The sequence below is a fragment of the Cyprinus carpio genome, chromosome A6, assembly GCF_018340385.1.
Source record: "Cyprinus carpio isolate SPL01 chromosome A6, ASM1834038v1, whole genome shotgun sequence".
NCBI lineage: Eukaryota > Metazoa > Chordata > Actinopteri > Cypriniformes > Cyprinidae > Cyprinus > Cyprinus carpio.
Window position 1 is genome coordinate 28,804,072 of NC_056577.1, and position 22,994 is coordinate 28,827,065.

General features: G+C 35.5%; 1 protein-coding gene across 2 annotated transcripts in view; it reads right to left on the reverse strand.

The window, feature by feature from the left end:
• The window catches only part of LOC109091589 (RNA-binding protein Raly-like), a 71,581-nt gene that overhangs the window by 18,563 nt on the left and 30,024 nt on the right, over nucleotides 1–22,994 (reverse strand). The window lies entirely within an intron of this gene.

Consider the following 22,994-nt stretch of genomic DNA (forward strand, 5'->3'; position numbering starts at 1 on the left):
CAAACTGTCGCTTTGTACCGAGTGTGGTGTGCACAATTGTGGTGCAAGCAGGAATCTAAAGAGATTTCTATGGCATTTGATTGTTAAAGGAACAAACCACAAATCTGTACTTTCTTCTGTGGAGCACAAAAAAGATTTTGAGGAATGCACTGGGCTGCGTTGTCCAAAAGCATCATAAACAAAAGTAGATTGTAAAATGAAAGCATCATAACAAACACAAACTACAGACTGTACAAATGAGTTTCAGCAGAAAACTGGCACATATTGCACATCTTGGCTCGCCTTCTTCCTCTTTCTTTCTGACACCCAAGGGCGCACTTGCTGGCGCCGCAGTGTTGTGCAGCATCGCTGTCACAGTTATCACTCTGGGGAGTAAAGAGCAGACCACCGCTTGATTGGTGAATGTCCCTCAAGCATAGCTCTCACCTCCCCCTATTGTGCACCTCCATACTGGCAACCCAGTGAACCTTGCTATGCTCAGTACGTCACTGCCAGTATCAGTCAGCAGGTCTCAGAGGGAAAGCTTACACCTCGTACCACAGATCAAAATTAAACACTGCAAATGCAATTTGCAATCAAGCTGATTGTGAAGAATAGACTGTTCTGCAAAAAAATATCACAAGAAATACACATTACTGTTCAAATATTCAGGGTCAGTATGTTTTTTGTTTGTTAATCCTTTTGTTTAGAGAGTATGCGTTAAATAGACCAAGATGAAAAATATTTCTAATGGTACAATAGATGTGCCATTCAAATAAATGCTGTTATTTTGAACTTTCAATTCATCAAAGAATCCTGAAGAAATGTAACATAGTTTACATAAATATATTAAGCTGCAAAATTGTTTTAGTTAATTACAATTAATCAGGCAACTGTTTTCAACATTGTTAACAATAAGAAACATTTCTTGAGCAGCAAATCAGTATAAGAATCATTCAACACTGAAGACTGGAGTAATGATGCTAAAAATTCAGCTTTGCATTACAGGAATAAATTATATTTCTCAATATATAATTATTGAATATAATTATTATATAATTAATATATATTATTACAATGAAATATTGTAAGTGAGAAGTAGAGACTTGTACCGATGATGAAGGGTTGTGTAAATAGGTAAAATTATGCTGAAAATTAAGAAAACAACTTTAAATATTTCCAGTTGGTAAATTACAAATATTAAAAACATAAAAAACATGTTAAGTTACAACGCCATTTCAGTGAGTCATGAATAGACAAGTCACTCTTACGTAGTACTCAGATATTCATGGGAAATGTAGGTGAAAAGTTCAAAAACGTTGCACACAGAGAAGTGTTTATAGATAAGATCTGTCATTACTGGTAAAAAACAAAAAAAACAAAACAACAACAACATGTAGTTGCAATGAATGAACAGGGTGCTTCAAAATTAAGCTTCACAAAGGATTCAAGCACTCCTTAAGGCATTATAAAGTATTCTATAACTCATTGACTTTTGCATTTCTTCCTCACACACAGCTATCATACGGCTTAAAAAGACTTGGAATAGAGTGCACAAGTCATAAGAACCACTTTTATAATATTTTATCATTGCGATATTGTGATTTTGGAGCCTGACAGCCTCATTATACTACACACAATGGCCAAAACATTATTCAACATTTCATGTTTTGTGTTTCACAGAAGAGAGAAAGTCAAATTTGTTTGCAACAGCACAAGGGTGAGTAAATGATGACAGAATTTTAGATGAACTATTCCTTTAAGTCAGACAGCATATACTATACACACGGTTGGTGGCTGTCTGTGTCAAATTTATATCTCTACTCCCTCCTCCTCCAAAAAAAATAAATAAAAAAAATAGGCACACATCCGCTCCAAATTCTCTATTTTCTTTTTTCTCGACTCTGAGGGCAGGTGTTGCAAGAGATAAAAGAGAACGCAGAATAAACGAGTGTGCTTGTAATGATGAGGTCCCTTCTCATCCCTCCTTTTCCTTTTCTCTATCTCACTTCGCTAATTTCCCGTCAGCGTCTGATGTCTTGCTTATTACCAATGGCCTCTGAATCCATAGAATAATTAGCTGAGGAAAATAAACACGGGGTGCCCACGGATGCATGAAGGTCACTGGGTGTCATACTTCACTGTGAGCTGGATGACGAGGGACTTGGGGGGGTGCTGCAGAAGAACAGATGACAGTATTGATTATTTTTCCTCTTGTTTGAGTTATTGGATCTGTGCGGCAGTTGCACGTGCTGGTTGGCAGCACTGGGAAATTTGCTTCTAATGACTGGCACCAGCTATGTTTCGTGTATATATGTCAAGTTCAGTGTGATTAGTCATAAAAACAAAAGCAGAGAAAAGGAAACAGCGTTGTCTCCTTTGTGCAATCGGATTCTTTTTCCAAAACATGAGCAACTGGCTGTTGGTGTGTCGGCATGAAAATCATGAAACAAGAAGGATTATGAGGGTCTGAACAACATGTATGGCCAGTGCGAGATAGTTTCCAGCTCTTTGAAATGACTAATAATTAAATATTATTATTTTAAAATACATTTTATTAACATTTGCATATGACATGCTTTAATATTTTAACTAAACGTATTTCATATATTCATAATTACAAAATATCACACTGATAGAGAGCGTTGTGGTCTCTTTAGCTCTGTGACCTATTATTTTACAATATAATTGATTAATATTTGCATGCTTTAATATTTCAACAAAATGCATATTATATATTCATAATTATGCCATAATCACACAGAAAGTGACTGTCGATGTTCGTAGCTGTGTATATTATTATCTTAACATACATTATTTTCATTTGACAAGCTTTAATTTTTAATTACATTTTTATTTGTAATTGCACAATTTTTCACACTTGATAGTGAGAGTTAACATTCAGGCTGTAATGTCGCTTTTATACAACAGTTCAACAAACAAATAGTCAATACTGGGTAACTTATCTACATTTTAGGGACAATATTTCCACGAACTTTGTCTATTTTTTGCTCAGACAATGAAAAGTGCTAGTCAAACGAAGACTAAGCCATTCTACCATTTCTTGTAATTCAACTGAGATTAGTTCCTGGACGAATCAGCGCTTTTGAAAGATCCTTTCAATTAATGATTCAATGACTCAGAAAAGAAAGTCACTTGTCACCACTTACTGGTGTAAAATGTAATCTACAAAAAGAGTAATTTTTATTGCATTATTTGAAAGACACACACACACACACACACACACACACACACACACACACACACACACACACACACACACACACACACACACACACACAAACAGCACTAACAAATACAGTATATAACACTTCTCAGTGTTCAGAAATTCCTGCAATGATCCTAATCCCAAAAAAATAAAAATAAATAAATAACAAAAAAAAATAAAAAAAATTAGGACTTAGGTTGAAAAGTCTATCAATTTTTTCAATGATCTGATCTGACACACTCCAAACATGTCACAAGAGACTATACAAACAGTCATAATAGGGAATCTCTGAAAGAAGCTAAAAGTGGGCAAATGCAGATAAAAAGGAAAAAACCTTAAAAAATTCTGTCTGCCTTCCTAAGGTAGACAGCAGACTCTTTTCACCCCCCATGGATAAGTGCAAAACGTATACTGTATCAAACCAAAGCACATACAAAAATATTAATAAAAAGACTCCTATTTTACATAAACTCATCCAAGTATGCCCAGAGACAGAGAAGACCTTTTCCCCGAGACAGCTCTAAATGGCTCCAGGCTACATCTGGTATTGCTGATAAAGTCTTGCTGTGGCTCCTCCAACCGGATATATCATAAAATTATTGGGCTTTAGGACTCCGCAGGCTGTTCCTTTGGGAAGTCTGACTTTCCTCATCCTCAGCTGAACACCACTAAATCAACAAAGCAGCAGCACTTCTGTGGCCTTTGTAGACTAGCTAGGCCAGAGGGCACACCATCACTAAGATGCCAGGGAAGATTTGGGCCCTCTGGCACTTTTTATTCAAGTTACCAGGGCCGGTCCTTGGTTTATCAGAGTTAATGCAGATTTAATGTTGTGAAAACTCCCTCCCCCTCTCGTTCTGTATGCATGCCCATTTTATAACAAGAGAAGTGCTTCAAACTGTACAAAATAAGACAAATACAACCAATTCCATTAGCCTCATGTTCACTCTGCAGATTCAAAACAAATTAGCCTACAGCAAAATTGCCCAAAGCAACAAGAAATCAAGTTACATCTCAGCCTTTTATTTTAAAGTGACATGGCATAGTCATAAATATGATTAACATTGTGTTTTGGTAAGAATAGAGACTGTTTTGCTTGCTTTATTTACAAGAAAAGCCGTACGCTTTTGTAAAAAAGCAGAGTATTATAATTGGTGATTCTTGCTAAGGCACTTACTATATTGCATAATATTACTTATAATCAGGGTTAGGGGCTTTGAAAAATGCTAAACTTAAGTGCATAATTTTTCTTGCACCATTTGTGCCTTCCTGTAGCTCAAACAGCGCAGCATGGCACTAGCAATGCCAATGTTATGGGTTTGATTCCCAGGGAATGCATGCATAAAAAAAAGCAAAACTTGAATGCAATGTAAGTCACTTTGGATAAAAGTGTCTGCCAAATGCATTGAAGGGATACTCCATCCCAAAATGAAAATTTTGTTATTAATCACTTACCCCCATGTCGTTCCAAACCCGTAAAAGCTTCATTTGTCTTCGGAACACAATTTAAGATATTTTGGATGAAAACCGGGAGGCAAATGACTGTACCATAGACTGCTAAGTGAGTTACACTGTCAAGGTTCAGAAAAGTATGAAAGACATCGTCAGAATACTCCATCTGACATCAGTGAGTCAACCGTAACGTTATGAAGTGATGAGAATAATTTTTGTAAGCGAAGAAAACTAAAATAATGACTTTATTGAACAATTCCTTAGTCAACAGTCTCCTCTGTGTCTCTCCATATCACTGTATGCTGCGTATGCTCTTCTGTATCAGCCGAGCCACAAGGATGCGCTGTTTCTACCTGTATTTAGCTTTGATTTGAAAGAAAACAAGCGCATCCTTGTGGCATAATGTTACGGTTGAACCACTGCTGGCAGATGGAGTATTCTGACAATGTCTTTCATACTTTTCTGGATCTTGACAGTGTAACTTACTTGGCAGTCTATGGGACAGTCACATGCCTCCCGGTTTTCATCCAAAATATCTTAAATTGTGTTCTGAAGATGAACAAAGCTTTTACGGGTTTGGAACGACATGGGGGTAAGTGATTAATGACAAAATTTTAATATTGGGGTGGAGCATCCCGATAAACATAAATGCAATGGACTTGAATCAGAAAGTATACCACAAGACTGTCTGAATACAATTGCAACCATACAGAAATACCCTGGCAACCACCCAAAAAACTTTAGCGATGTAGTGGTGACTTTTGCACATGCAAGCATATTTTCTTCAGAAGATGTAGGCTAAAAATCTTGTTACATACTTTAAATATTGTTAGTTTAGTTGTTTATGATGGTGAATGCACTTAAGCACTTTTTAGTGTTCAACATAATGTTTACAAAACACATTTTAGATAGGTCTTGGCAGACACTTTCATACTCAACTGATATGAAAGTGCATATATTGTGTATGAATAAGACTTCAAGCTGCTGTAAGCACTTTTTTTAAATACACCGGCTCTCTGCCAGTGCCGTCATTTGGAGCGGGACCATCTGTTTGACTTGCTTTTATATTTTTCCACTTTTTTTAAAACAAAAAATGTACAGAAATTGCTTTCAGCAGATTTATGCATTTAATTATGCGTACAATTCAAATCTTAAAAATAAACCAATGGAAAGAATTAAATATCAATTCAATTACAATTGTTGAATAGAACAGATTTATACAACAGTTAGTCCAGCAGCACTTTACACTTTTTTTTTTTTATCTCTCCAGTTGTATGTACATTAGTGGTGAGCATTCTTTAGTGAATCTTTCTGCAAGTACACCCCTGTAACCACCTAGCAACTCCATAGCAACCACCCAGAACACCCTAGCAACTACAACATAGCAAAGAAGTTATGCAACCTATCCATACTTAGGCATCTACCTAAGTAGGGCAGCTTTTACAAAATGACAGATGAATTGGCACCAAAACATAGGGAATGGACGAAAGGACATTTTAAATTTAAAAAGGTCATGAACTTCCTTTTATTATTTTGCGTGGTGGATTGTAGACTCGGAAGTAAACGTCCACAGCTATCATTGGTAGGATTCTGAAAGTCCTGCACTGAACTGTGCCTTGTTTGTAAACAAATCCGCAGTAAAATAAAGTTCTTACTGACGTGGTCTGGATCTTCATTAAAAATAAAGTTCATCCACTCTTTCCTAATGTTAAGACCAGAAGGAAGGCAAAGACTGTGTTTATTTTATAAAGTGCTTTTTTCAGGATTATTTGATGAATAGAAAGTTCAAAAGAACAACATTTATTTTGAAATATGACATTTTGTAACAATGTTAAAACCTTTACTGTCACTTCGGATCATTTTAATGCATCCTTACAAAATACAAAATTCTTAGTGACCCCAAATGTTTGAACAATAGTGTAAATATATTCAGTGTATTCAAATAATGCATTCATTTAAGATTAATTTAATATTAAAGCTGGAGCTAGTAAATGGACTTAGTAGAGGGACCTGTCCAGAGCAACCGTTGAACTGACCAGACATCTCATAATCTTTAGAGTAAACATCATGTCAAAGAATCAAGGATGACCCAAGCAGAAAGCACTGACCTAACAACTGCATCAGCACACACTATTCACTAGAGCACTTGAGACCAGCACAGCGATTCTATCTGACAAGCATCTGTAACATGCACCCGAGCTCATGCAATTCACTTTACTGCCAGCGAGACTAAAAGAGCAGCATTTTAAAGACCACCCGGCAGACCACTATATATAGCATGTGTTAACTGCTGGACCATTTGTCAGGATGTGACAATTCAAGTGTGGATTAACGCAGAGGGACTAACTGGTTTTGTGTGAGAGAAAATACACAAATGAGATGCAGGAATAGTTTATAACAAACAAAACCACATTTTGAGAAAGTACCTACAAGCTGTTCTTCTAAAGGTGTTTATTTTTCTGCTGGATTAGAATATCGTAAATAATGCACTCTGGCCTATATAAAACCATCTGTTATTTGGAGAGTCTTTGTAGATATTTTAAAACTGCACAACCTGAAGAGTTTTTTCCGCTCAAATCGCTAAATGAGAGAAGAAAAAAAAGCCAAAATTTGATGTAACAAACAATACGACATTAAAAGGCAATCAAAAGTCGGCAACGTTTCAATAGCATCAGAAAACATTCATACGTTCTGTTTGGATTGTGATGCAAACGCATTCATTATGAGTTCCTAATCAGACTTCTATGCATGAATCGCACGTTAAGAAAAGATTACTTTAAATCTAGCCTTTTCCATACTTCTCCATGCAAATAGCGGACATTCACTCTTTTTCTGTGACTGTGTCATATTCAGACAACAATAAAGGTTTGATTTAGTCGATGTTTCTGGGGCAAAACAATTTAGATTCACTTCTCTCGGCCGAGTGGCACAGCACTGCAGCCACTCCAATCAAGGAATAGCTATGCAGATGAACTATTGTACAACTATTTAAAGCATACTTTACCAGTGGGGGTCTTTCATGCACAGCATGCGCAGGATAACTGGTCACCATAGTAACACACAAAAATAAAAGGCCCTTCATTTGTAGCCTGATAAGAAAAAGTCTCTAAAATGTGTGTACCTTCTAATTGAAAAATGCTTTGAAGCCAACAGCATTTGCAACTCATTTTGCTTTTGTAATGTGACATATTTATGAGTGAAAAAAAGAATATATGAAAATGAAGGTAAACCTGACTGATTTTGGATTGTGAAGGTCTGCTCCACTGAAACACCCGTTTTGAAGAGGCTTTTTATGCAGGATGTTGAGGCAAAAGGTCTAATTTATTCCTGAGAGCATTTCCATCAGTATGTATCTCAGTGGAAATATTTCTTTATCAGATCTACCATTATATGCTATTATTGCCATAAATGTATTCCCTTAATCGTATCCTGTATTACTGACAAAAAAGTTTTTTTCTTCATTAATAGAGTCTGCATGACGCTAGAGAAAAGTGTTTCAGAAGCGATGCAAGTTATTAAATTTTCATGGAAATTTAAAGACAAGTTGTGCACAATAAGACCTGCAAATGCATTAAGAGAGAAAATACGGTCACATTTGATTTCATATTCACTTAAAAAAATTATATATTTTTATATATATATATATATATATATATATATATATATAAATTTTTATCTCTTTCTTTCTGCCTCTTTATTCTGCAGGTTTTCTGAAGACCAAGTAAAGAAAATTTAAGGAATAAATTCAATGGAACATAATACATCAATAGGGTCTGATGTATGTCTTCAACACTTCAAAGTTTGAAAATATTGCTTTTAACACATTTCCGTTTTTAATTCATTTTACAAAAATAAATAAATAAATAAATAAAACATTTGACTTGAACAGCTAGAATATAGAAATATAAAAAAAATATTATATAGAAAACTTTCACTGTACTTTATGATCACACTGTAAAAAAGTGATTCTCTTCATCAGTATTTTTGTCTTGTTTTCCAAGTAAATGTCTAAAGATTCTTAAATCAAGATACATATAAATTTACTTGAAAAGCAAAATGACATTAAAAAGTAGTCTTGTTTTATGAGAAACTGATCGAAATTAAGTGAGTTTATGATTAAAACAAGAACAAATATCTGTTAATGGGTTCAGAAAACTCAACTTAATTCAAAGTCCCCATGGACAGATGTTAGTTCTCACTCATCTTAATTTTGTTAAACTTCAATTCAATTTGTTCAACTCGCTTAATTTAATTTAATTTCTCAGGAAACAAGACTTCATATGTTCAGTTTGCATCTCAAGTAAATGTATCTTGATTTAAGGATGTTTTCATGTTTTCATTTAACAACAAAACAAAAAAAATAATGTGGGAGATTTTTTGAAGTATTCAACATTTAAACTTTCTGCTCTGATTTCAGACCTTCATAGACATTGATTTGTAGATGGATGTCTTAAGACTTTTAAAGTTCTTTTTAAAACCCAGTGAAACACTGTATGCAGTTGCTTATGGGTCCAGATATAAAACTAGTGACAAAGAGAACCATTTTCTCAAGCAGATAACCCTTAAATCTAACACACTAAAATAATATTTGTTTTCTTTATTTCCACAAAATCAGAGATAATCACACTTAGAAGACATTGTTTTATGGTATTTGTGTTTGGATAAAATTTGCATATTCAAATTCAAAAGCTAATCCTTGTATTTGCTGATAAACAGCATTTTGCTGATGTAAATCCACATCAGATTTGTTGTGCTCATAAACTTTTCCTCCACTGTAGTGCGTAATGAGCCATAGCAACAGTTTAGTCAATTGAATTACTTATCTTTACTGTCTAATAAACTATAAATGCTCTATGCAACAACAACACAGCACTCCCTGACATAATGTCATATATTTTTTATAGATGAAATGAATCATTCATTATATAGCCTTCTCTTCCCAAATTCAATTAAATCTCCCTCATCCAATGGTGAATATGTTCCCGCCCAGTTGACACCTCCCGGTCTATTCATCATTGGCTGTTGTTGTTGCTGATCTTATTAATTTTTTTTTTTTTTTTTTCTAGTTTGGGTATGATGAGAGATGTGGGGGGTCTCATCTATCTGCTCGGCACCTCCATTTATCGCCGTGGCTGAAAATAGATGGTGTATGAAGTGTAATTTGGTGCTGTAGCGAGGCTTCTGTCCCAGTGGATGTGTCGTGGGACTTTGATTAAATCCTTCTTATAGGAAATCGATACATTCTTCATTAGGCCTCTCCTTCTACAAGCCTAGGCCTTTTCCTTCTTATACATCTAACCCACACACATAGATGAGGGGAAGGGGACAGTATATGAGAGGATGTAGGATGGTTGGAGGCTAAAGCAAGGAATGACCAGAAGAGGATAAGGAAAGGCTACCCTGACCCAGTATTTAAGGGGAAAAAAAGGAAAGTGTAAAGGAATATGGGTGAAAATAGAAGCATGAGGGCCTTCTTTCCACTGAGACCGCATCTTAAAGCACCTTTTTTATGCCAAAATCAAAATCAAAAAAACTACTTAATTCAATACTGAAACAGAATTGATTAAAATATTTCAATTTATGGATGGTGGGTATGACCAATATATAGGCTATATTTTTTTTTTTTAATGCAGCACATTCAACCAAAAACTGTTTAATGTAATAACTTGTTCAGTACTTACAACAATAATGAATAATCTATATAATATATAATATAATATAATATAATAAATAATCTACAAAATAAGTCACTTTAGCTTGATGGCCAACAATATAAGATTATTCATAACGAATGATAAGCCTTGCATCTGTGCAAAAACAGCTTCACATTATGTAATACTTGAGGTAAAAACTAAAGACTTGCATTAGTAAAACTAATATTATAAAATGTATATTTCAGACTCTAGAAATAATACATAAACATACACATACATTCCAGTACAGCATAAATGGTACAGAACTTAGCAGATTTTTTCTTATTATAGCATATTTTACCATATATACTGTATTTACATGATGTGTATTTTTGTGCTTATTAGAGCACTGGGTTGTTAGCTTAGAAACAAGGCACTGGAAGAAGGCACTATAAATAAAAAAGACTCCACACACGAAGAACAAAACTTCACATGAAGAACATGACGCTAACAATTGATTCCAATGCAGGTTGTGCGATGAGTTGCTAGGATGTCGGTTGTGCATTTCATATTAGTCGCACATGCTTTGGATGAGTGCTAGAAAGCAAGTTTGAAGTCCTGCCTGAGAGACATCTAATTCCCTTCATGTATGCCACACACAGAATGCTGCTCGACTCGAGTGGATTAAATCGAATCAGAAAAGATCAACAGTCGACATTGCAAATACTAAATGGCTGGCACACACAAGCTGTGCCGCTAGTCATGAATTGAGAGAGAGAGAGAATCAAAAATCACCTCTAATGAACAGCACTTGCCATCTGGGTGGGATGAACACTGTGGCACATGCTTTCATCCAAACAGACCAAAACTTGTCCGCACAGCTGGCTCTGCAAGTCAAATGCCTCAAAAGCAGTGCACAAATGGCTATATGTGGCCAAATTTACTAAGATCATCAGGTTAGCATTTTCTAAATGAGATCTATAATAGCGCCTCCCCTCTAAATGCACTAGCCAAAAAGCTATAAAAACATTACTGGCAATAAATACACAGCTTTTAAACTTAGCAGGTCGCACCATCCAGAATACTTTGAACTCTCTGGACAAGTTAAATGAATGAAATAATTCAAAAGGCCAGAAACAAAACTCCTCCCCGTTTCCAGCCATGGATTAAATATTTAATTTATCTGTTGATAGACTGTCTGGCCTGCGCTGGCCCAGCATAAGGCCGACCTCTGCCAGAGGTATTTTAATGAGTTTGTGAGTGTTACCTGCTGTCAATTTCAATTTGAAGCGAAGAACTCCCCTGAGGCTAATTTGCTCTTGTAGGCAGTACGTTACTTCCAATTGGCAGCTAGCGACAGACGCTACATGCTTTGTAAGCACACATTTCTCTCTTTTTTTCTCTCTTACTCTATCAAACACTCACACTGCATTCCAATTCTCATACTGCATGTCCTATACAGTACAAACGTGAAGGTTATGTTGAGAATGTTTATGCAGTATGTAGCATGTATATGTAGTATGCAAATTTTCTACACACATGGAACACCCAGGTGACTACACGTGCAAATGTTACACTGGGTACTGTATCCCATAATGCAATGCACACAACTTTATCTTCCGTTTTCAGCATGATATGCAATGTATATTTTGATTGTTGATGACATGTGCACCATGTATTTTCCTTGTCTTGTGATGCAATATCAACAACTATAAGTTAATTTACTCGGGTAAATAACATTAAATTTTACTGTATTTTCCATCAAACCAATGCATCCATGGTGAGCCAAAAATATAAAAAATAAAATCTTACCTACTCCAAACAGTATATATTATAACATGAACAATTTAATATGGTACTCGAAGAACTTATACTTAAAAATAGCCACTCAGTTATTTAAAATTTTTCAACTTTTCCAATCTTCCATTTCTGCAGAAATCTGCAATTTCCTCAGCTCACTTTAGCATACTTTACATTAGGGAAGTAGGCATATTCTTGATTCATTATTGGACTGAACTGCCAAAAGCTGACACGTATTTATCCTCATTGCAGGTGAACCCATATTTAACATAGTTATGACCCTCCTGTCCATAACTACTGCTCAAATCTATGTATTTTCCTTTGAGAGAAGCATACTTTTGGTGTGAAGTATAAGTATGTGAATAGGGATGCAGCCATACTAATGCTAATGCTTCCCTCTCTTCCGGGCCTTGTCTATTAATCTCATATTTCTTCTCATCCTTCCCTTTCCCTCATCCTTTCTTTCTTTGGCTTGTTGAAGGGGAGGTTCATTATGTGCTCCCAGTCTCAAGGTTTTGCGGCTGACACTCAAGGTTTCTGCTCAGCTTAGTGGATCATCTATCAGAGCCAAGCTACCTGTGCTGCTTTCATAGCAGAATGATCCAGAAACTCTTAGTCTTCAAATGATGTGAAGAGAGAGAAAAAAGGGAGTAACACCTGAGGTTACAGGTTGCTTATAGGAATAATTTATCCAAAAATATCAGTTCTGTCAATGTTTCCTATTGATTTCCATTGTATGGGGAAAAATACAATGGAGGTCAATGTAACAAAAGCCATTGGTTTACCAGAATTATTCAAAATATCTTCTTTGGCAGATGATATAAAGTCAAACAGAGTTGGAATGAGGCAGAGTAAATAGTTGATTTCCATTGTATGGGGGAAAAATACAATAGAAGTCAATAGGAACCGAAACCATTTGGTTACCAGCATTCTTCAAACTATCTTCTGCAGGTGATAGAAATTCATATAGGTTTGCAATTGGGGTGTGTAAATAATATTCATTTTTGGGTGATCTATACCTTTAATTGAGCTTGTTAACACAAGGAGGTGTATAATACCTCAAAAAAGCATTCCATTAGCATTCACATTCATCTCAACAGGACCAGCAGCAGGACCACCCAGAATTATGCGATCTGAGCAAATTTCCATGACAACACTGACTGACTGCACTGACAACATTGAGTGTACATTTGTCTGTTTGATTGACACCTGTCTCATCACCTTGCTCAGACCCGTCACGGCCATTCATTACAAGATCACAGACATGCATACAAAATGTATTTCAGATCTCAATCACCGCCGTCACAATACCACCACTTCATTTAATCACACACTTGCATATTTATTAAATTAATAGATTGTTAATGGACCGTTAAATTAAACTGTATCCTATTTTTTGCTCACAATAAATGTATTTAGCTCGTCTCTCCTCTCCTGTGTCACCGCCGCTGCCTTTTCTACAGTCAGACACTCTCTCTGGCTGTTGTCAGAATAAAGAGGCATTCTGTGCATTTCTCTTTGATGTCTGTGACCCGAAGAGAGGAGAGAAGAGAAGACGGCAAGATACTTAAAAGACATTGCTCTGGGAGAAGGAGGAAGAGGGAGCAGGCAGGGAGGAGACAGAGAGCAGGAGAGACATAAGGTACGAGGAAGCAAGAAGAGGAGAGGTACAAAGAAATGTTTGCTCTGTCTCTGCACTCCTGAGCCTCAGAAGAATGAAAAGAAACTTTAACCCACATTAACAAAGAACTGTGATTTCAAAAATATACAGTCACAATAAGAATGTAAAAAAGCCTAGGACAGGCATATGGCAAAGAACTGCGATGACGTTATGGGCTTCTGGAAAAATACTTTTCTAACTACAAAAGGCTTTTTGAATCCAAACTTTTATGAGTTGGGTATTCATAGAAGAATTGCTAGAAGAATTTTCAGCCCATGGCATTTTTAGAAAAGTGTAAAAAGCACCAATATTATCAAGATTTTTTTTTATTAAATTTGATAAAGTGTGGATGAATACACAAAAGAAATCAACCCCAATTTTGTGTGTGTGTGTGGTTCGTAACCAAGTATCTTGACTTGTGATAATGGTGCAGTAGTTTTATGTGGCAAAAATTAAAAATGGCCACATTTAAGTCAGTCATTGTATGCTAGCTCTAAACATGATATGGTTAGATTTGTCTAATAAGGGAGTTTTAGAGGCCCATAGACCTTACACATTATTCAGTGTTTAAAATATCATTAGCCAATTAATTAAAATGGAAACAGAAATGTAATTTAAAAAATTAACATTTTTGTGTATATATGAGCCCCACAGACTCCCTACATTCAAGGAAAATAAAATTAAATAAATGTTGACTTGAAAAATGTAAATAAGTTATAAAATGTCTTAGCACTTGGTATGTTAAATGGTTAAATGTAGATGTCTGATATAAATTTCCTTCTTGTGTGTGGTTTATGGTCAGTGCATTGTTTAACTGCACTGCAGATGGTGGTTGTTCGAGTACAGACTCTATTAATTTACTAATGCTAATTTATAGAACATGTTTTGCCTCACAGACAGTTTAGATTATCATAACAGATCAGAATGAAAAAAAAAATGACGTTTGCACTTTCTTTTCGACACATGTTGAATGCAGATGTTCTTTAATATGGTAAAAACATAATTACATTTACCCTTAAGCTTTGGCATTAGTCAACGTTATTAACACTTACAGCATCAGCAGTAATCAATTAGAGCAAACATGATCATCGGAGGGCTCAATGAACTATTTAATGACCTCTGTGTCAATACACCGACCTTGCTTAATCACAAAAGGAAATCCATATTGTTTAGCTAAGTTTTTGAATTGCATCACATTTGCCCACAATAAATGTCAAAGCCCACAATAATTCAGAGTCAGTGTATCAGAATCCTTGCTTCAAAAGTTCATGGCTAAATTAAATGAAAAACCACATGAATGATTATCCACTCAATTATCTTTCTCTCTGTTTGAACTCTGATCCACCCGCAATATGAAATAACAGGGTATTCATAATACACAGAGCAAAAGCTGCGGCGGTTGTTTAGAGAGGAGGAGTGATAGTAATGGTTCAAGTGAAGCGTGTCTGATTGCAACACTGCGTTGATTTGGTTGTGTTGCCATACGGCCATAATGGCGTGGCCATTCTGATAGCTTGCAAATCATTGCCATAATTACTTCTCGCCTAATCCAGATGAAGATCCTTATTTCAGATTCATTATCTTAATCACAGCATATCAGAGTCAGATGAACCCACGGCGCCGGAGCACGAATCGATGTGTGATGACATTGAAAGGGCAGCGATGTCTGAGACATTCTGATAATTATGCATGGACAGGGATCCGATGACAAAACAAATCAGTTAGGTTCATCTCTGAAGTGGAACCGGCGTTGGGATTATGCAAATGTTTTGTGGGATTGTGACAAGAAAATGGGTTAAAATCACACGTTTGTTGAACAGAAAATTCACACTTTCCGTCCACTCACAGTTAACCATTACCTTCCTATTTAACTCCATAACAGTTTTGAATTTATATTCAAAGCATGTTTGAATATGAACCACATTTTTGGTCCTTGGAGGGACATAAGTCTCATTCATATCAAATGTTTATGTACACCTTTGATTCTTTGCAGAATCTTAATAAGCTGTTTGAAGTGTTAAACTATCAAACTGTGTAACTAGCACCTTCCCTAGTGACTTCTTGGTCTCAGCTGTATGTAAATGAATCCAAACACATTTAATAATTAACACAGAACAGTTTGTCACCATATTAAATTCATATTTTAACTTTAATAATTAGGGTACTTTTTATACTATATACTGTAGTAGTATGTGATCAAACATAAAATGGAGCACAATGGCAAAAAAGGCCATTTTTAATAAAACATCACCCTGGTGCTCCTCTACACAGCAATCAATGCACTAATTCAGTCTCTTAACGTTAAGCAAGGCAATCATTTTCCGAGTATGTAACCAGATTACAGAATGGAAAATTATTGACCAACTGCATAGTCAACATTATTTTTTCTTAAAGCAGCACAAGGAAAAAAGCGATTCATGAATAAATCATGTACAGTGGTATTCTGTATCAAGTGTTCTGGGCAATAGCTACAGTTTTTCCAAATCAAAGGCTGACAGCCGGCAGTCTGTGAGGTTCTCGAAATGCTGGCAGGAGATGCTGAGGAACAATGGGGCATCCCAGGGAACTGCTTTGTTCATGCTTTACATTATAGATTTCTAGTACTACACCAACTCATGCAACCTGCAGAAATCTTCTGATGAAGTTCCGACGGTTTGCTGCACTGACACTGGTGTTGATTTGAAATACAAGAATGTGGTGCACAAATTTTCACAGTAATATTTGTAGTATTTGCATCAAAAATACATTAATATTGTGAAATATCATTACAGTTTAAAATAATTGTTTTCTATGGAAGCTTGTTTAAAAAAGGTAATTGTGACATTATATCTCACAATTCTGACTTTTTTCAGTATTGCGAGATTGCAGAATTAAGATATAAACTGACAATTCTGAGAAAAATGTCAGAATTGCGCAATTGTAAAATATGCAATTCTGAAGAACCCAATTTGTGACATATAAACTTGCTATTGTGAGAAAAAAGTCAGAATTACGGGATGTAAACTCCAGAATTTGTATAAAAAAATTAATAATTCTGAGTTTGTCACAATTCTGACTTTTTTTCTCAGAATTGAAAATGAATACACTGCAATTCTGAGTTATATCTCAGTTCTGAGAAAAAAGTCAGAATTGCACAATTGTGAAAAACAATTTGCGAGATATAAACTTGCAAATCTGAGAAAGTCAGAATTTTGAGTTAATATCTAATTCTGAGTTTGTATCTTACAATTTATCTTACAAAGTTTATGTCTTGCAAATGTAACTTTTTTTTCTCTCATAGCAACACCCTAGCAACCTACCACTACACCATAAACGCATAGTGAAATTTTCCACCACTCAAATTTTCTTTGGAAAATGTAAAAATCTATTTTAGTCAAACTGAAACAGCAGACACCACTCCAGCTCTCCTGGGCTGGTGGAATATTATCAGTCCCTTGTACCAAATGTTTCCTCTTTAGCTGTGTCATCTCAGATCTTTCCAAGACTGAGTGGACTGAGATGTAGACATTTTAACAGGCAGAATGTGCCATCTGCATGTTGAACACTGAAACAACTTACCATTCACTCTACAAACAGATGCATGAGACTGAGGGGCTGAGAAACACCCTGTAGTATTCATTAGTCAGGAGCTGATCCTGCTGCACTGTACAGCAGTGCTCAGGGTAAGCCAATGCTAATGCAGCAGGACCTTCCAGGATATATGGCGTGTGGTCAGGTCGGGTGAATAACATCCCCCTCCTGTTACATTCTCCTCCTCTCCCTGCCCTTCAACTTAGGACCAGCCATGAAAACCTGTCTACATGGTAACCCTTGTGCTATGAGAAATCTAAGATTGTATTAAAATAATTTTTTTAAAAATACATTGTTTAAAAAAATAAAAAATAGTAATAATAATAATAATAATAATAATAATAATAATAATAATAATAATAATATATATATATATATATATATATATATATATATATATATATATATATATATTAAATTAAAAATAATAAACATTAATAATAAAAAATTAAAATTGTGTAAAATATAAATATCTATCTAGTCAAACCTAGTTTTAAAATACATTCAAATACAACAGACATTCAGCCAAAGTGTTGTACAATAAAATAAAAGCAATGGTATTAGTGGAAAACAAATAAATATCTAGATTTTTTAAATGCATTTTAAAATACAACAGATATTCAGCCAAATTGCTGTATAATTAAAAATCAGCAATGCTAATAATAATAATAAAAACAAACAAACAATAAAATACACAAAATAAAGATTAACAATAACATTAAAAACGTAGTATCATTAGAAAATATCCAGATAATCTATAAAAGGAGCTAATGTTTCCATGACTCCACAACAACGCACTACCGTCAAATTGTTGACATATCCAGGTGAAAACGTAAAGCGAAGAGTCTGATTTAACCTGCCAATTGTCTCTCAGGGGAGTAGAGAAGTCAAGAGAGCAGACAGTGGAAAGACCGGCCTCTTGAATTTATCATGCCAGGAATCAATGGTTCTTCAGTCTCTAGCTACTTGTTAGCAGAGATCAAACCACCTTTTGAGGTCTCTGGAAACAGAGGCGGGAAACACGCAACGACCCCAACCTCAACACGGATACACATGCGCCATCATACAGAACACAGGAGTGTATCCACCCCCGAAGATACCATGTCCTCCTGTGATAATTTACTCCTACCTGCATCAGGGATGGATTAATTAGGCCTGCAGAGAGCTCTGGCACTGCGTACAATCATTTACAAGAGGCTGGAGGGGTCTTACCATTTCAAACTAATTGGCACAACAATCAAGAGCAATTTTAAGAAAGGTAAGAGCGGGAAAGAAAAAAACGCAGAAGGTTGATTATTGGAGATAGATAAAGAAAGACACTTCATGAGAAAGCGATATCAATTAGAATCCCTCTCTGAAATGTACACGGTAAAAAAAAAAAAACCTTTTAAAGATTATTGGAGTATTTTGTTTTACAAGAAAATACAACTTTAGTCTTTCTACTTCAAAACGTCATGTTTAAATCAATGTGTTACTTATGGAAATGACTATCTCACAATTCTGACTTTTTCATTTAAACTGCAATTCTGAGAATAATTGCAAGAAATTGCAAAAACTGCTGAATTTTGGACAAAAGCTGTAAATCCAGGAACACACTGACTGTTTGTGCATACAAAAACGTTGAAACAGAGCACAACAAAAAACATTGCAGGGGACTCAAGATGAATTCTGCAGTTTGCTTTGCTGTTACAAAACTAGCTCACAAGGGAAAAAAAAACAAAACAAAACAAAAAGATATGATGCAATGGCCAAAGACATCGTTCTAACACATGAATACACTGACCAACAATTGAAAAAACAGTTGAAAGCAGAGAAAAAAAGTTGCCTGAATGGTACTTTAATTTTAGGCACCTTTAAAAGATAATAAGCAAAGAGCTAAAAGATTAAACAACAAGACCTCAATGTCATTGGTATTACAATGCAAAGAATATGACATTTGTTCGCAGACATTGTGCATCAGGGATTAATGTGTTATTTCATTAGAAGCATTTTGATTGATGCGACAAGTAGGGGATGTAGAAAATCACCTCTGCTGCAATGAGACTTTGATTGTGTCTATGGCAGTTTGAAACTGGCAATCTATCCTCAAAGCAATCTGCAGAGCAGCCATTCTTCTCGTCTCTCTGCTCTCCCGTCTTCTCAGGGGGAACACCAGTGTAACTCTTTATAAAGAGTCAAACAACCAGACCCAAACAACCGCAAAGGATGTTTAGCAGGGCAGAAAGTGCTGTTTCCTCACTGATATCACATGCCAAACATTGTTTACCACAAAGACTTCACAAAACAATTAGATGGAAACAGTGCTAAAACTAGTGGAAAGATACAGGAAGGAGCAATTATACAGGGATTATGAGCTGTTGTACTTCTATTGTTGTATGCAGTAGAAGTATTAATATCTCTTAAATAAAACAAAAATACTAAAACCTTTTAATTAATCATTCCGGGATATACTTCAAAGAACATTGTCTTTTTCATGTTTTGTTAATAACATATATTTATTTTATAATCATAATACATATATAATACATATTATAAATTATTATACATTAAATGGCTTCAAAGGATGAAGAGAAGCCAACATTTCATTGCAGCCAAAAATCAAAAAAATATTAAAGCAAAAATAAAATAAAAATTATTTATACAACAGTTCTTTCTGGTCCTCGAATCTGATTGGGTGAGAGGAGTGTGATATTCTAGTGATAACAGCAGTTTCACCATTTGTATCGCTCCACTAGAGCTGTATCATGGCAGATACCCAAATTCACTATAATTTTATAAATAATACTGTTTTGAGTCATAGAATGTAGTTTTAAATGCTTTTTAGGAGAGAATGTACTTGTTTAGACTTCAAATATATGGTTTGTAGATAAAGATAACATTTGAACCCGCCGAGAGCAGCCTCACCTCGGCCAGCTCTTCTGGAATTTGCTGCTGGCTCTGATGTCTCTATAGTGGTTAAACATGAGATATAATTTGTTTTGTGAAAACTCATGTGTAGTCTTTGGTCTCATTAATCTTTGAGACCAATCTTTGGCTGAGGGCATAATCTCATTACTTTATATTTTATGTAACTTTAATGCTGTATATCAGAGCGCTGCCTTTGTACTTTTGACTGAATTGCCTAGCTACTTTTATGATGGCTGTTGTTGTTGTTTATTAAATATTATTGTTCAATAAATAATATTTATATAAATAATAGTAGTATTTACAGTACTTAGTATTGGAAACAGTGTTCATGTGTTCATGATGGTGATTTTAGTTACATTGTTCCACCTTTAAGTAAAATACAAAAAAAAAACCTTGTTAAAATAATTTATGTAAGTCTTTGACAGTTTTTCTTACTCGATGAACACAAAGAAGAAATATTATTTAATAATGTCTATTCATATGCACCAATATAACAATGAATATTAAACAACACTATTTAATTACATTCAAATGTCTTCAGTATGAAAATTGGCACGCAGACTAGAGCTGTAGTCAAGTCCAGCTTTGCCGAGTCTAAGACAAGTCCAAGACCAGGACTAGTCGAGACCGAGTCAAGACCGAGTCCAAAGAGGTTCGAGTCCAAGTCAAGACCAAGTCCAAATGAGAGAAAAAAGGAATCCTCTTCAAGACCACATACTTAACCACTGATAATGTATGTAATGCGAGAGACAGCATATCTCCTGTTCTAAGAAAATAATTTTTAATTATTATTTGTAATGATCAAAAAGCATGTTCAAAGTAACAACTCTGTAGGACAGGGGTCTCCACACTAGATCCTGGAGGTTCAATGCTCTGCAGAGTTTAGCTCCAACTGGCCTTAATACACCTAACTGGAAGTTTCTAGTGTGACTAGTAAGAGCTTGATTAGCTGGTTCAAGTGTGTTTAATTAGGGTTGGAGCTAAACTCTACAGGACACTGGCCAACTAGGAGTTTGGCGCTTGGAGCTGTAGGATAAAATTATTTTTTATGTACTTTATTTACATTTAATTTACTTTATAATGCTGCTGTTTGCTGACATCATGTCTGTGGTCAAAAATTAAAATGACTGATGCCTTGGTGCAGCGCACACATGCAAAGCTCGGGATATGAAGCATGCACGTGGTTAAAGCTAGAAGGGATACGTTTGGCACTACTGGGCATGTGCACATAAATACAGCCTAATTTGTCACACTGTACAATATTAACTAGTATTTCATTATTGTAAAGAGTAGGTTTAAGCCTATGTAGGTTTAGACGTTAATAAAACACAATTTAACAGGTAGAAAATTAAATTAGAAACATCTAAACTTTTCAGAACGCAGCAAGTGCACCGCTGGTCATGTGACAAGAATCAACGAATCAGCTTCATCCTCTCCCGTAACGAAATTGAAAACTAAGCCAAGATGGAGAAACAGCTGATCATAGCTGTACAAGGATAGCCATTTTTTAAATGAATTTATTAGCAGAGCTACCGCAAGGGATTTTTAGTTCTGGAAATCCATTTATCCTTTGCTGAAACTTCTGCTTCTTCATGGAGAGCAGGTCATGGTTGCTAAGCAATGGCAGACGCCACTGGAGCGCAAGCATAGAGCACAGGCTACAGAGTGCTTTGGAATAAAGGAGAAAACCTTTATTCCTGCCAAGCGTTTTCCACATGTTTTCAGGTGTGACATGCAAATGTGGTTTTGTTTTGAAGGAGAAAAAAGCATATTGCTGGACTTGGTCGAGACTAACGAGAACATGTGTCCAATGACCAAGTCCAAGACAAGTCCGAGTGCAAACACCAACGAGTCCGAGACGATAGAAAAATGTCTTGAGTCCGGACTCAAGTCCTACAGCCCTAATGCAGACACTTAACCACTTTAATTTTTTATTTTATTTATTAATTTTTATTATTATTTCAATGATGCCGCAATGAATGTTTGATTCAACTGAAACAAAAAATCTGGACTGGTTTGTCAAAATGAGTTTTGAAAAAGGGATCGAATCAAAAGACAAGGAAAGATGGCCAAACTAGTCGAATGACATTGTTCATTTAGAAAACAAATTTGACAAATAAAAACATCACAAAATCAACAGCTGATTCGTTGTGAATATTCAATATACTGTATCGCTCAGCCCTAACCCCTGGCACGATAAATAAAAATGACATGCATTTAGGTTATTGCACAAACAACTATTCCACATTTAGACTGTCACAACTTAAGGGCTCTACTACCACTGATCGAATTTCATTTACATTTCAATCTGCATGCTTTCAACCAACTGTCTGAAACACAGTTCATCATGTCACTATTCCTCTGTTTTCACATGCACTAATAACACAAAGAGCTGCACCCACTCCTTTTAGACACCTGCCAATTGTTCTCCGTTCATTTCACAAGCCTAAATACATAAATTACCCCCACCAAAATTAAAAACCCCATCCAAGCAAAGTAATGGGAATCTTTGCATATTTATGATATCTGGAAGAGCTCTCCATCAACAAGGCTTTGGTACTGATCTCGCTCTCAATGGCGTCCATTAATATGCACATCGCATGTATTTAGTAAAGTGGGTTTGTGTGACAGGCCGCGCTGTCTTCTGTCAAACTCCTCAAACACTCCTCATCAACAGACTGCAATAATAGCGGGTTTAATAATAAAAGCCTGCACCACTGTTTTGTGACATTAATGTGTAGCTTCTTCTACCCTTGCTCTTCTC